Source organism: Crocuta crocuta, unplaced genomic scaffold, assembly GCF_008692635.1.
Source record: "Crocuta crocuta isolate KB4526 unplaced genomic scaffold, BGI_CrCroc_1.0 scaffold124, whole genome shotgun sequence".
Classification (NCBI taxonomy): domain Eukaryota; kingdom Metazoa; phylum Chordata; class Mammalia; order Carnivora; family Hyaenidae; genus Crocuta; species Crocuta crocuta.
In genome coordinates, this window is record NW_027551573.1 from 8,052,580 (window position 1) to 8,066,668 (window position 14,089).

The following is a 14,089-nucleotide window of genomic DNA, read 5'->3' on the forward strand; positions in this document are numbered from 1 at the left end:
TTCCCACAGCAGTGGCAATAGCAGACTTTTAACCAGCACGTTAGTGTCCTCAAACTTTAATGCATGTCCAGTTCACCGGGGATCTTTTAAAATACAGATTTCATTCTGCAGGCCTGGGGAGGGGCCTGAGATTCTCCATGTCTAACAAGGCTCTGATGATGCGAGTGCTGCTGGTGGTACGTGAGGAACGAGAGAAGAGAGATGTATCCAGGGTGTAGACAGCTAACTTCCACTGGCTGCTCTGCTGACAGAAAGAGCCCTGACCTGGGGCTACCCGGGCGGGCTCCTTGGAAGAAGTAGGGGAGAATCTGATCGGCAGAGGGAGAAGTCTGGAGCCAACTGGCCTTAGGCTCAAATCTTGCTTCTGGCATTTAATAGCTGTGTGGCTCTGGGAAAGTTTCTTGACCTCTCTGAAGTGAGGGAGACAACCACGCCCACCTCACAGAGTGGTGTGGGCCGACGAAGCACTAGCACACCCCTGGCACACGCCTGGCACATGGGAGGGGCTCAAGACATGCCAGCCACTGCTTTTATAATAAACTGTAACCACTGTGCCCACCACTGGGAGGGCAGAGCTTCAGAGAGAGTTGGAAGAAGGCTGCTCCTAAAGTCAGGGACGCAGAGAGGCCCCGGGAGTCAGATGGCCATAGAGGTACCGGGCCAGTCCTCGACCTTTCTGAGACTCAGTTTCCTCACCTGTAAAGTGGGGAATCCCAGCATCGCCTGTCTCTAGATGGCAATGAGAGGTCAGGAAATCACACACTGATAGCACAGCCGGGCACACGGTAGGCGCTCCAGGAAGCGCTCTCCGGGGTGGGGGTGGGGGTGGGGGACACAGTGCTCCAGAGCTGTCGATTCTCCCTTCCTGTTTCTCCTCTTCAGCCTATACCCTTCGCCTGGGCCTTCAGGGCAAAGAATGGGGTCAAGGCTGGCAGGGTGCCTCCTTTGACAACGCAGGAATGGGCAGTCTTGCTNCACCGGTGGGGGGCGGGGACGCGCGGCGCGGTCGCGCGAGGCTGCGTCAGCGCCCCCAGCGAGCTCCGGGCATCACCCCTTCGTTCATTCCGTCGTGAATTCAGCAAGCGCTCCCTGCGTGCCTGGTGCGTGCAGGGGCAAAGGAAATACAGTTCGTTCGTTCTTTCATTCATTTACTGAACTCCTACTTATATACTAACAGACCAGGGATACAATTCATTCCTGCATGCATGCATTCTTCCGGTAAGCAATGTTTGAGTGTCTACTAGGTGCTGAATGCTGGCCCCGGGTTCGTCTGCCCCCAGCCCCACACACCGGCCACACCCAGGCCACCCACAAGCTCCTCCTTAATGGCTCTCTCTCACCTTCATGTTTTAGCACTTGTTGTCTCTGCGTAGAATGCCCTCCTCTGCCCCGAACAGACTCCTACTCATCCTGCAAGAGCCCAATCTTTACGTTTCCTCGCTGTCTCTCCCAGTCTCCATTCTACACCTACAGAGGGTCTCCTTCCTACTGAAGAACACGTGGCCTTGAATGACAGTGATTTATTCCTTTGCAGGATCTGTGTGCCTCCCAGACTGACAGCTCCAACCTGGGCCCTGCCAGTCAGCAACTGTGTGGCTCTGCAACCTCTCTGTGCCTCAGTTCTCTCATCTAGAATCAAGAAGGGACAAGAACCACTTGGCAGGCTTGTGGCATAGATGACAGGTCTGACGCAAGGCTGGGCCTGGACAACAGCCTGGATAAAGGCAGGAGTGGTGGTCTGATTCTCTCTTCAGCCCTGTGACTCCAGGAATCAAAGCTCAGTGCATGCTCCCTCCTCCAGGAAGCCCTCCTGATCTCCTGAGAACAGATCTCCTTCTGCTGAGATCCTGCCAGTCTGACTCAGCCGATTGGCCTGGTATCCAGTTGCTTCTGACCGCTCGGGACCTGCCAGGCCACTACGCTGAGCTCCATGCTCCAGATAGCAGGGAGCTGGCACTGTGCATATTTTCTCCCCCTTCAGCACATTACGTAGCACACACTGGATCCGGTAAATGAACATCCCTCTCGGGCCTTGCTCTGCCCGGTAGGGAGCTCAGGCTGATAAATAGGCTGTTCAGGTGCTAGGCTCTCACCCCTAGGAGCACAAGGAGGTGCCTGAATTAGGGGCTTCCCGGCCACAAGAGGGGTGAGGAGTCACTGGCTGCCTCCCCGTGCCAATCTGCGGGCTGCTAAGTGCCCAGGAGCCGAGAATAAGCAGACTTTTGGCTGTGAGAGCCACTGAGGACTTCTTGGAATGCCCTGGGGAATTCTAAAGAGGCAGCCTCAGACATGGAGGGCCTTGGCCAGCAAGCCAGGGCCACCAGAGTTTCCAAGGAGTCTCAGTGAAAGGCACTGGTTACCCAGAGACACTGGCAGGCAGACAGACAGACAGGAAAAGCACTGCCGGCCTGGGCTCACGACCCTTCCTGGGCTCTCAGGCCCTCTGCTTCCTGCCAGCTCACAGTCTCTGTCCCTGATGGGGCCTCTGTGTCTCTCTCTCTCTCTTGTTCACCTGCAGGGCAGTGGGAAGGAGGTCGGTAGACGGGGAGCTCAGAAAAGTCCCCACGCTGGGCCTGCAGACAAGAAATGTGCTGTGGGTGTTTGCGGGGAAAGGGGTCAGGTTTGTGTTGAAGTCAGACGCTTATGATGAAACACCTGGGTTCAAGTCCTGACTCAGCCACCCACTAGTGGAGAAGCAGGACTTCCCTGAGCGCATCAGAGAAGCCCATCAGGGCAGCGAGTCCTCCCTCCAGAGGCCCCAGAAGCAGTGGCCTTGGGCCACTTGCCCCAGACGCCCCGGACTGTTCTGTCCAGTTCGCTCAGCCGAACACCTCACTTTTGGTTCCCACAGGAGATGGCTGGACTTTCTGTGCGTGCGGGCTTCTTAAAGGGCCAGCACCCCAGGGACCAGATCCCGGGTGAGATTCCAGCCCGTGCAGTGCGATCAGGACGCGAATCAGAGAAGCAGCACGGGGGAGCGCAGGACCAAGCAAGGTATGATTTCCGGTCAGCCCCACAGAGGGCAGCTTCAACCTGATCGCCTGGGGAACTCTGAAGGGCCCTGGGCAAGGGAGCTTTCCCGCACCTGCTCTGCTGGAGGACAAGCTCCCAGGCACTTCAGACTCTCCACGGTGTGGACAGAGAGCTGCCGCCCCTGGGAGTCCTCCAAAGAAGAGCCAGCACAGAAATGGGGCTCGGTGCCCAAAACTGATAAAAGGGACCCAGATGATTGTCCATCAGTCCGAGATCTTCAATTCTGCCCCTTTGAATACTTTCTGGGGAACAAAAAGCCTCTGGGGGCAGCCCCAGGGCATGGCAAGCATGAAGAGTTCCCCGGATGCTCAGGGCAGGTCTAAAAGGTCTGATGGACCTGGGGCTCAAGGTCTAGGTACCCGATACTGTTGAGCAGGCAGCCTTGGCACACGTGGCCTGAGGTGATGGTTCACAAACTCACCATCTGACCCCACTACTGCCCAAGTGGAAGAGGCATCCTCTCAGTCAGGAGAGGCCAGCGCTGGAGGGCCCAGGAGTGCCCAGCTGGCACCGCCATTTGCCAGCTGTGTGTGCTTGGGCAAGTTAATTTACCTCTCAGAGCCTCAGCTTCCTCAGCAGTGGAATGGGGATAATTATAACAACTACTGAGCACTTACGATGAGCTAGACGCTGTGCCGAGCCTAGTGTCCTAGCCTTAGACTCCTGGGCTTCCCAGGGCTTACATCTCGTTTTGCACAGGGAGTGGGGCCCATCCAACCTTACCAACCAAGCAGCTACTTTGAACTCCATTCTTGTCACCAGTGAAAAAACTGCTTCTGACAATCCTCACACTAATATACAAATTCTTGATGTTGATTTTGACAATATTTGAAGGTGTGGATTCCTGATGAGGACCCTCCATATATCACTAAACTATCCCTGGCAGGGGCACCATGTGCCGATGTACAAGTTGTACACTGCACAACTCCAGCAGGTACCATGACAAAACCATGGTACGAATCAGGGAAGCAGCACAGGGGAAGGCACCCCCTGGAACTTTGCAGTGCTCTGCCTGCTCCACCTACTCCCCACGGCCCGGAACCCAACAAGTTAGACTCCTGATTTAGGTAACTCTTTTTTTTAATGTTTATGTATTTTTGAGAGTGGAGGGAGGGACAGAGAGAGAAGGAGAGGACCCCAAGCATGCTCTGGGCTTGATGCAGGACTTAATCCCAGGAACTGTGAGATCATGATCTGAGCTGAAATCAAGAGTCAGACGCTCAACCGACTGAGCCATCCAGGCGCCCCCTGATTTAGGTCATTCTGATGCTGACCTCCACCCCTAGGATGTGGAGATATCTTGTGTTTGCGCATTCATCACATGAAGAAGAGCAAAGCATTTTTAAGGTAATCACGCAGTCCGTAAAGCAAGTACTTAACCCCATGCCTGGCACAGGCCAAAGTCAGTAAACAGCACAGTTCTTATGGTTTTGCCTCCAGCACGTTTCTGCCCAAACGTCAGCACTGGAGTGGGCTTTCCGGGTCCCAGCTCCAGCTTGGGGAACTTGCAGGAGACCCCAGCAAGCTAGGACTCCCCACCCGGGCCCCAGCTCCTATAGAGAGTGACCCCCAGAAGTCAGCCACTTCCCCGGAGGGGAGACAGGGCTGGATCACGATGTCCCTTCTCTTCTCAGGGTTCAAAGCTGCCGCCAGCCCCCACGTGGCCAGCTTGATTTGTTTCTTATCTTTAATTTTTTTTTTTTAATCGAGCAGATCCCCTCCGGTTACTTTTGCTCAGCATCTTACAGCATCTTTGGAGCGGGCAACAAAAGCATTCTTTTTGGAGCCTGCAGGGGCCCAGGGCAGAGCCACTTCAAAGGGAATGCAAAGCGGCAGGCAGCGCTGTCCCTGTCATTGTCTTCCCCTGTGTGTCTGCCCCCCATTGTCCTGAGGCCGCCCTGAATAGGCAGGCACAAAGGCCACCGTTCAAAGTGGGCACCGCGTGCTCCTTTGCCTCTGCTCCGTTCCCTTCATCCGCACACACACAGGTTTCCAGCCAGGGGAGGGGGGCCGGCCTTGAAGTGGGCTTTCTTCTCCCCCGTCACTCTCTCTCTCAAGTCTCTCTCTCTCTAACCTCTCTCTCTCTTCCTCTCCACACACGCCCCCACCTCAATCTCTCCTCCTAAGCCAAAACTTATGATTACATTTTCAAGTAGCCTCTGATTGGCAACCTTTCCGTCTTTTCCTACAGAGCAGGGAGGGTGCGCCCCAGGCCGCAGGGCTGCTGGAGGGCTGCGGGGGCCTTTCTTGAGGGCTCCAGGTGGGACTGTGTTGCCTTCTGATGGGGGGACGAAGAGAGGGGCAAGTCCCACTCCTGGCACCAGGGGGTCTGAGACCTGCTAAGCTAAATGGGAATTTGGAAATAGACCATCCAACCTCACTTTTACGGACGAGGAAACTGAGGCCCAGGAAGGAGAAGCAACTGGTTTAGGATTATCCCCATTTGAAGGCAGCTAAAGCTCAGAGAGGTTAAGTCACTTGGCTGGAGTCACACAGCTGGTTGTCCCTGCTCTGCCAGGCTCAGTGGGACTTTGGGTGGCATTTGTCCTACGGTCCTGGGTTCCCCTCATAGGCACACTGTGTGTAGTGTCTCAGGGCAGTGGCTGGGATCAGGTCCTTCGGGAGATGAGCGGCAGGGGGAGATAATCATCTCTGACTCCCGGCTGAGATCCGTGACATCCTGAACACTGAGCTCGGAAGGCTGTGGGGAAGGAAGAGAGCAAGCAGGGCAAAGCCCCCCCGTCAGAAGGCTCCAGGACGAGGGGAAATGTAGGAGACCCCTGTGTGGACGCCGCCTGACCACCTGACAATCATGGAGTCCCTAGCGTCGGCCAGACCCCACAACCTGGGTTCAAAGCCCGCCTCTGCCTCTGTTGCTGAGCTGTGACCTCACGCATTCCTCAGCAAGATGAGGAGAGGAGGGGCAGTAGTGGCTGCCTCATGGGGCCACGGGCAGCACCCAGCACATAGTAGCTGCTCAGGAAGCAATGTCACTGTCGCTGTTGTGTAAATGTCAAGAAAACAGGGACAAGAAAGTGAGAGGTCTACTGAAGGTGGAGTATCAGCCCCCCGGGGGGGCAGGAGAGTGGTCGTGGGGCTGCTGGATGGAGGATGGACCCCTGGAGATGGAGCACTGGTAGCAGAGGCACGGAGGGAAGGAGTGTAGGATGAGAGCAGCCCGGCCCCGAGCCGGCTTTAGGGAGCATTCCAGAAAGAATCCAGCCCCACTGGAGAAATGGGACAGGGTGGAGAGGAGGCCTGGCAGTCTGCCAGGGGTGCTGGGCCAGCCGCACCGGACCTGGAGGCTGGACCTAGCTCAGCCAGCAGGCCTGCGTGACCGGGAGACACGTGAAGTCCCCTCTCAGAAGCTGGGCTTCCCCCACCTGTGACACGAAGGGAATGATCTAGTTCTGGGCAGATCCCAGTGAGGGGCTTGGCCCTGTGCCCTGAAGGGACTAGGGCCCAGGGAAGGCCTGCCCAGGGGACGGGGCTCCAGTCCCCTCCCCCAACTCCCAGCTGCGACCACACTGCCCTCTGCACTGCTGGGACTGGACCTCCACTTAAGGTTGGCTTAGGACCCGGATGAGGCGGCTTTGAAAACCAAGCCTGAACAATGGACTTGATTGAGCGCGAATTCATTGTGCCTTCAGTGGGGGCCAGATTTCGATGAAAATTAATAATGTTCCTAATTAATAAATTTCATAGTTTCATAATTAATAAATTTCATAATTTCCTGCCCTCAAGGAGCTTACAGTCTGGTGAGGGGACAAATACAGAGAGAAACCTGCAGGAAAATGGAGTGGCAGAGGCTGGCTGGAGGCTGGGAAGAGCAGGGGACAGGGAGCTCATGCATGGGGGGGCCTCGGGGTGTGTTGAGCTGACCTGTCTCCCTCTCTCATTTTCTCTCTCTCTCCCTCAGTGACATGCACAGGCACACACACACTCACACACACAGACAGGCCCCAGGACCCACTCACACCCACCTGCCCGCCTGTGGTCAGAACCTACATGAGGCTCTTCCAGAGCAAAGGTGGAAAAATCCATACTTGGCACAAACCAGGGTCGTTTGTCTGGAACGCTGACCAAACTCTACCCATAAGCCAATAACAGCGTTAAATGTTAAAACCGGCTCATACTGATGGAGCACCTCCTGGGTGCCCAGCGCCGCACTAGCCAGCTTCCGTTCAGCATGTCATTCTCGTATCAACCCTGTGAGACAAGGAGAGATGTGACTGCCGTGGCTCCGAGGAGGAAACCGATGAAAGCAGTCACCCTGGACCTCAGGGAGTCACGTCCGTGGTGCCTTGTTCCCAGGCTGGGCTCTGACCACTGCACTATGCCATTTGGNGGGACACGTGAAGTCCCCTCTCAGAAGCTGGGCTTCCCCCACCTGTGACACGAAGGGAATGATCTAGTTCTGGGCAGATCCCAGTGAGGGGCTTGGCCCTGTGCCCTGAAGGGACTAGGGCCCAGGGAAGGCCTGCCCAGGGGACGGGGCTCCAGTCCCCTCCCCCAACTCCCAGCTGCGACCACACTGCCCTCTGCACTGCTGGGACTGGACCTCCACTTAAGGTTGGCTTAGGACCCGGATGAGGCGGCTTTGAAAACCAAGCCTGAACAATGGACTTGATTGAGCGCGAATTCATTGTGCCTTCAGTGGGGGCCAGATTTCGATGAAAATTAATAATGTTCCTAATTAATAAATTTCATAGTTTCATAATTAATAAATTTCATAATTTCCTGCCCTCAAGGAGCTTACAGTCTGGTGAGGGGACAAATACAGAGAGAAACCTGCAGGAAAATGGAGTGGCAGAGGCTGGCTGGAGGCTGGGAAGAGCAGGGGACAGGGAGCTCATGCATGGGGGGGCCTCGGGGTGTGTTGAGCTGACCTGTCTCCCTCTCTCATTTTCTCTCTCTCTCCCTCAGTCACATGCACAGGCACACACACACTCACACACACACACAGGCCCCAGGACCCACTCACACCCACCTGCCCGCCTGTGGTCAGAACCTACATGAGGCTCTTCCAGAGCAAAGGTGGAAAAATCCATACTTGGCACAAACCAGGGTCGTTTGTCTGGAACGCTGACCAAACTCTACCCATAAGCCAATAACAGCGTTAAATGTTAAAACCGGCTCATACTGATGGAGCACCTCCTGGGTGCCCAGCGCCGCACTAGCCAGCTTCCGTTCAGCATGTCATTCTCGTATCAACCCTGTGAGACAAGGAGAGATGTGACTGCCGTGGCTCCGAGGAGGAAACCGATGAAAGCAGTCACCCTGGACCTCAGGGAGTCACGTCCGTGGTGCCTTGTTCCCAGGCTGGGCTCTGACCACTGCACTATGCCATTTGGGCCAGGCCGGCTTCCTGAAGGAGACGGGACACCGCTAATTAATTTACTAAGACACGTGCAGAAAGCAGTCAGCACTTAGAATGGGCTCCCCTTACCTTTGCCTCACGGACTCTTGACAACAGGTTCGGCTCCCGCTGGGAATCCCACCTCCGTGTGAGGCGCGCACCGGCTCTGCTTAATCTCATTCCCCAAGACAAATCAGCCTAATGAAATCTCCTCTTTCTGTAAATTAATGCGTAGAGGAAACAGCTGAGTGTAAACAGAGTTGTAGCGTCGCCTGTTTAGACACCATTGACTTTCAAATCAGCCTGCCTCTCCAGCCCACACGGCAGAAATAGAGTCAAAATGCAAATGTAGCATAAGCGACTCTATAATAAATGCTCATTCAACATTTATTCTTTTTCAAATCATCTCTTAAAGCCCTTTCATGCTAATGTCTAAGAGATGTGACATTAGGAAAATTGCTTTGACATGCTAAGGGGCTCCAAGATTAACAAAAAAAGAAAGGACAAGATAAAGCTTTAGGAAGACCTATTTCAGAGGAATTATTCCCGCCTTTGAAAGGGTTCCAAGGTTGCTGCACATTTCAGCTTGTTGGCATACATGTAAATGAAGTGCTACAAAAGTCCTCGGCTCAATTCCACTTGAATGAAAGCTCACAGCCCCTGGCACCGTGACAGGGACGGCGGCCAGACTTCAGGATGAACACTGAAGAAGGCGGGAGGGAGCTTTCTCACCCTGAAGGCAGAAGAGGGCAGGCTCCAGCCCAAGCCAACGATGGGAATGTCAGGTGTCAGGGGCCAGCACGGTTGGTGTGGCCAGCACCTGATTGTCACGTCGAAGAAGCCACATCTGCCCCTTTCATCCAACAAGTTATCCGGCCAACCCACAACAGCGGGCCCAACCCACCCAGCCTTGCCTCTCCCTTGCCGTGTGAACTTGAGCAAGCTGTCTAAGCTCCGAGCCTCTCTTCAAAGGGAGATAACCAGAGAACCCACGTAGAGAGAACTCAATGACATAACGCGCAGGGAGTGCTTAGCCAAGTGTCGGACTCTTCGTAAGCGCTCAAGAAATTGTGGTTGATGTCATTATTATGACTTGGTCTCTTCAAGCCCCACTGAAGTACAGATGAAGTCAATTACAGAAGGTCAAGGCCAAGGGTGCCGCGTGGTCCATCTTGCTGCCTGGCTCCCCACCGAGCCCAGCTTGGGCACCCACTTCTGCAGTGGCCTCACACGTGTCACATTGTACATCATAGAGTCATAGCATCTTCGATGTTGTTCCATCAAAGGATTAGACTTTGAACAAAGGGCCAGTGTGATATTTCTGAACACCACAGTTCAGAACAAGTTGGATGTGCTGTGGACATCACTCTTAATTACTGGAGTGTCTTAGAATTTCCTGGAGAAGAAAGGAAGGAATGTTTCCTGAGGTTCTGCTATGGGCCAGATTGTGTCCCCCAAATCCATAGTTTGAAATCTTAGCCCCCAGGACCTCAGAAGGTGTCTGTATTTGGAGACAGTTTCTTTAAAGAGGTGACGAAGCTAAAACGAGGTCATTGAGGTGAGCCCATATCCAGAGGACAGTGTCCTTATAAGAGGAGGGAATTTGAATGCAGACATGGTCGAGGGGGGGCGGTTGGAAGATGAGGTGAAGACTCAGGGAGAAGACAGACATCCACAAGCCAAGGAGAAAGTCCTCAGAAGAAACCGAACCAGCCAGCACCTTGACCCAGAACTTCTGGCCTCTAGAAAAAACTAAAAGAAGATGAATTTCTGGGGCTAAAGCCATGCAGCCTGCGGTCCTTTGTTATGGTCGCCCTAGGAAACTAATGTAGCATCTTCTAAACAGGTTATAGCATTAATGTTGGTGGCAGCCCATTCAATGTTGACATTATTCTCATCTTTAAATATTTCCATATAGAGGCGCCTGGGTGGCTCAGTTGGTTAAATGTCCGGCTTTGGCTCAGGTCATGATCTCACAGTTCGTGGGTTCAAACCCCGCATCGGGCTCTGTGCTGACAGCTAGCTTGGAGCCTGGAGCCTGTTTCAGATTCTGTGTCTCCCTCTCTCTCTGACCCTCCCCTGTTCACACTGTCTCTCTCTCTCAGAAATTAAAAAAAAAAAAAAAAACCCTATTAAATATTTCCACATAAGGGGCATCTTGGTGACTCAGTCCGTCAAACATCCGACTCTTGATTTCAGCTCAGGTCGTCATCCCAGGGTCCCAGCCACTTTGGGCTCCGTGCTGAGTGTGGAGCCTGCTTGGGATTCTCTCTCTCCCTCCCTCTCTCTCTGCTCCTCCCCAGCTCACACTCACTCTCTCTCTCAAAATAAATAAACAAACATTAAACAAACAAACAAATATTTTCACGTTAGTCGGAGTTAAATGGACTGCTACAATTAACCGTAAACTGGAGGGACTTCCCACAGTAACACTCCATCTCCCACCCGCACGGCAGCCCCGTGGGAGTGTCCGAGAGCGGGGCACTCCTGAACAGCACCCCTTCAGGGGTGCCAGCAGCCAGGCTCCTTCCATCTTTAGTGGAAGATGGAGAAAGGCAGTGAAGGATGTGCCTGGGAGGGTTTACAAGACAAACCCCTGAGGTGAAGGCATCAGTTCTGCCACGTTCCATCGCTAGGTCACACAGCTGATCCCAGCCACCAGGGATGCGAGAGAGTGTGGGTTCCCCGTGTGCCAAGGAGGGAAAGGGAACCATTTAAAACAACCGGCTAAAGGGTCTGTTACGAGACAAGAGATTCAGAGAGATGATGTGAGCTGTCGGAAAAAAAACAGAGCAAGGGGCGCCTGGGAGGCTCAGTCAGTGAAGCGTCAGGTTTGTGGGCTCCTCACTTTGGCTCAGGTCATGATCTCGCAGTTTGTGAGTTTGAGCCCTACATCGGGCTCTGCGCTGACAGTGCAGGGTCTGCTGGGGATTCTGCATCTCTGCCCCTCTCCTTCTCCCACACATGTGTGTTCTCTCCCTCTCCCTCTCTCTCTCTCAAAATAAATAAATTAGAAGACGAAGGAGGAGAAGGATGAGGAGGAGGAGGAGGAGGAGGAGGAAGAGAAGTAGTAGGAGAAGAGGAAGGAGAAAGAGAAGAGGAAGAAACAGAGCAAGTAGCTACAGAGTGAGACCCGTGACCTGCTCGTTGGCGGCCTGACTTGTCACCTTCACGACCACCATCACCATGTCGACAGTGAAAACAATAAGCACTTACTGAGCACCTACTATGTGTCCAATGTTGTTCTGGGCTTGCAACTCAGAGCTGCTTAAGACACAAGGGTGCTGTCTCTCTCTGTCTCTCTTTTTTTTTTTTTATAATTTTTTAAATGTTTTATTTTATTTTTTGAGAGAGAGAGACAGAGTGTGAGCAGGGGAGGGACAAAGAGAGAGAGAGGGGGAAACAGAATCTAAAGCAGGCTCCAGGCTCTGAGCCATCAGCACAGAGCCCAATGCAGGGCTTGANGAGACCCAGGGGTCAAATATGGCCATGGTCCCCTCCCACACTGGATCTCCATGGAGCAACTCAAGGTTTGTTCCAACTCCCTCCCGTGAGATTCTCCACTCAGTTGTGTGCCAGCCTACGATTCGTGTGCAAAGTCCTAAACTTGCCAACGGTNCTCGAGATCATGACCTGAGCCGGTCAGACACTTAAATGACTGAGCCACCCAGGCGCCCCAACAAGGGTGCTATCTCTTTGAGGACACAAGCCACACACCAGCCAACCTAACCCAGGAAAGAGAACACCGCCCTGACCCAACCTGGGTTAGCACAAAATGAGCACTACAGATGGTCAGGGCTCCCAGAAGCCTCTGGGGTGCTAGTGCTGAGGTTCTGGATGAAGGAGGGACTTGCTCTGAACAGGGCTGTGAGGTGAGAGCGAGCCAGGCAAGGCGGCCAGGGCCGAGTTGTGTCTGGAGACCGGAGTGTAGCAGAGGCTGTTGCTGCCCAGCCCATAGCCTCTGGGTCTTTCCTACTACTTTGCCAAAAGGTTTTCTCTGATGGCCAGAGTCCCCCATGTCCCCCACGTCCGTTCCAGCCACAGGACAGCATGGCCGGAAGATCGGCAGCACCCCAGGGCAGCTGTCCACCCACGTCAGAGGGGGGTCGGTGTGTAAACACTCCGGAGGCGGGAGAGCCTAGGGTGCGTGCTCTATGCCTGCTTCAGGGGCTCCCCTTCCTCACTTGAGGGCCTGTCCTTGCCTTCACCACATTGTCACTTTCCCCTCCCCACCTCACTATCCTGCTCTTTTGCTGGTGTTTCCTGGGACCATCTTCCAGATAAGCTTCTGGCAACCAACTTACACAGTATCAATGATTCTGTCATGATCGTGAAAGATTGTCAACAGGTATCCAGCAGGTGACAACCCACTAAACTAACTCCTCATCACAGGAGACCAATGAGGCCACAGATGCATGGTTGGGGGAGGTGAGCTCAGTCCCCAACTGAGGGGACCCGGGGACCTTCCCCGCCCCTGTGCCTGCCCATCTCCTCAGAGCTCCCACCAGCTCTCCTAGAGAAAGTCACCATGACTTAGCCCTCTGGGCGGTGACCCCTCGGCCTCTCCAGCCTGGCACCTGCACGTCTATCCCGTAACTTCTCAAGACCCAGGGGTCAAATATGGCCACGGTCCCCTCCCACTCTGGATCTCCATGGAGCAACTCAAGGTTTGTTCCAACTCCCTCCCATGAGATTCTCCACTCAGTTGTGTGCCAGCCTACGATTCGTGTGCAAAGTCCTAAACTTGCCAACGGTCCACCTGGGAAAGATCTCCGGACTGACCCCTTATGGCCTGTATCACCCCTGACTCTAGTTACCTTGTGCTGACCCCACTTGAGACAGATGCTCTCCGCAGATGAGGCCAGCCTTCCTTTGGGCTTGGGATGGGGAGAGGTGACAGGGCCCCCCTCTTGGGACGACTTGATATGGACTGGGGGAAGAGGATGAGCAAGCAGAGCTTCAGGGGAACGTGTCCCCTGCCTGACAGTGGATACGGCAGACAGTTGAAAACACACCAGAACTGTCAAAGGCGTGCAGAAGTGGCTAGTAAAACTGTGGAGCCCAAGCCACGATTCTATGTTTTATGGTGTGAACATCACAAGTGGTTATCAACAGGGGAAATCACGCATTTTTTTTTAATTAAAAAAAAGTTATGTGCCCAGGAGAGGAAGGTTGGATTCGCTAGCGTCCAAGGCTGGGCGATTCAGTGAGGCTCCCTGGGTCACCTGTGAATCGCTTCTGCAGATGACACCCCCAAGCCCGTAAGTTTTAGTTCTGCTACAACTATTGTCTTAAGCAGGGTTTCTCAGAAGCAGGCTCTGAAACCAGGATTTAAAATAGGGGGTTCATTTAGGGGGTGATCCTAGGAAGCACCTGCAAGGGAGAGGGGTGGAGGCCCCGGAAGCTGGTTGGGGGCACGATAATGAGCAGGCCACCTGTGGGCAGCCCAGGCTCACTCCTACTGGGGACTGCGTAGACCCCACCTCCGGTATCCCACCCGTGGGGTGAGAGAGCTGTCTGTTTTTGGTTGTAGTGTGATCCCAGGGACAGTGACTCCCCTGCACTTCCACTGCGTAAGTCCCAGCAGCCAGAGGAAGCAGCCAGAAAGAGCCACAGATGGTACAGAGTAGGGAGATTTGGAAGTAGGGAACAGGTGCAGAGGGGGGCGGGGGGGGGGAGGGTGGGAAGGGAGACGGG

The 14,089-nt window shown here is 54.1% G+C and overlaps 1 long non-coding RNA gene across 1 annotated transcript in view; it reads right to left on the reverse strand.

The window, feature by feature from the left end:
- Window positions 1–8,353: 8,353 nt before the first annotated feature.
- Window positions 8,354–14,089, reverse strand: part of LOC144220953 (uncharacterized) — a 13,030-nt gene continuing 7,294 nt past the window's right edge. The window contains exons 2-3 of the long non-coding RNA XR_013331903.1: window positions 8,483–8,609; window positions 8,354–8,401 (exon numbers count right to left, since the gene is read on the reverse strand). This is a non-coding gene — a long non-coding RNA (uncharacterized LOC144220953). The remainder of the gene's footprint in view (window positions 8,402–8,482; window positions 8,610–14,089) is intronic.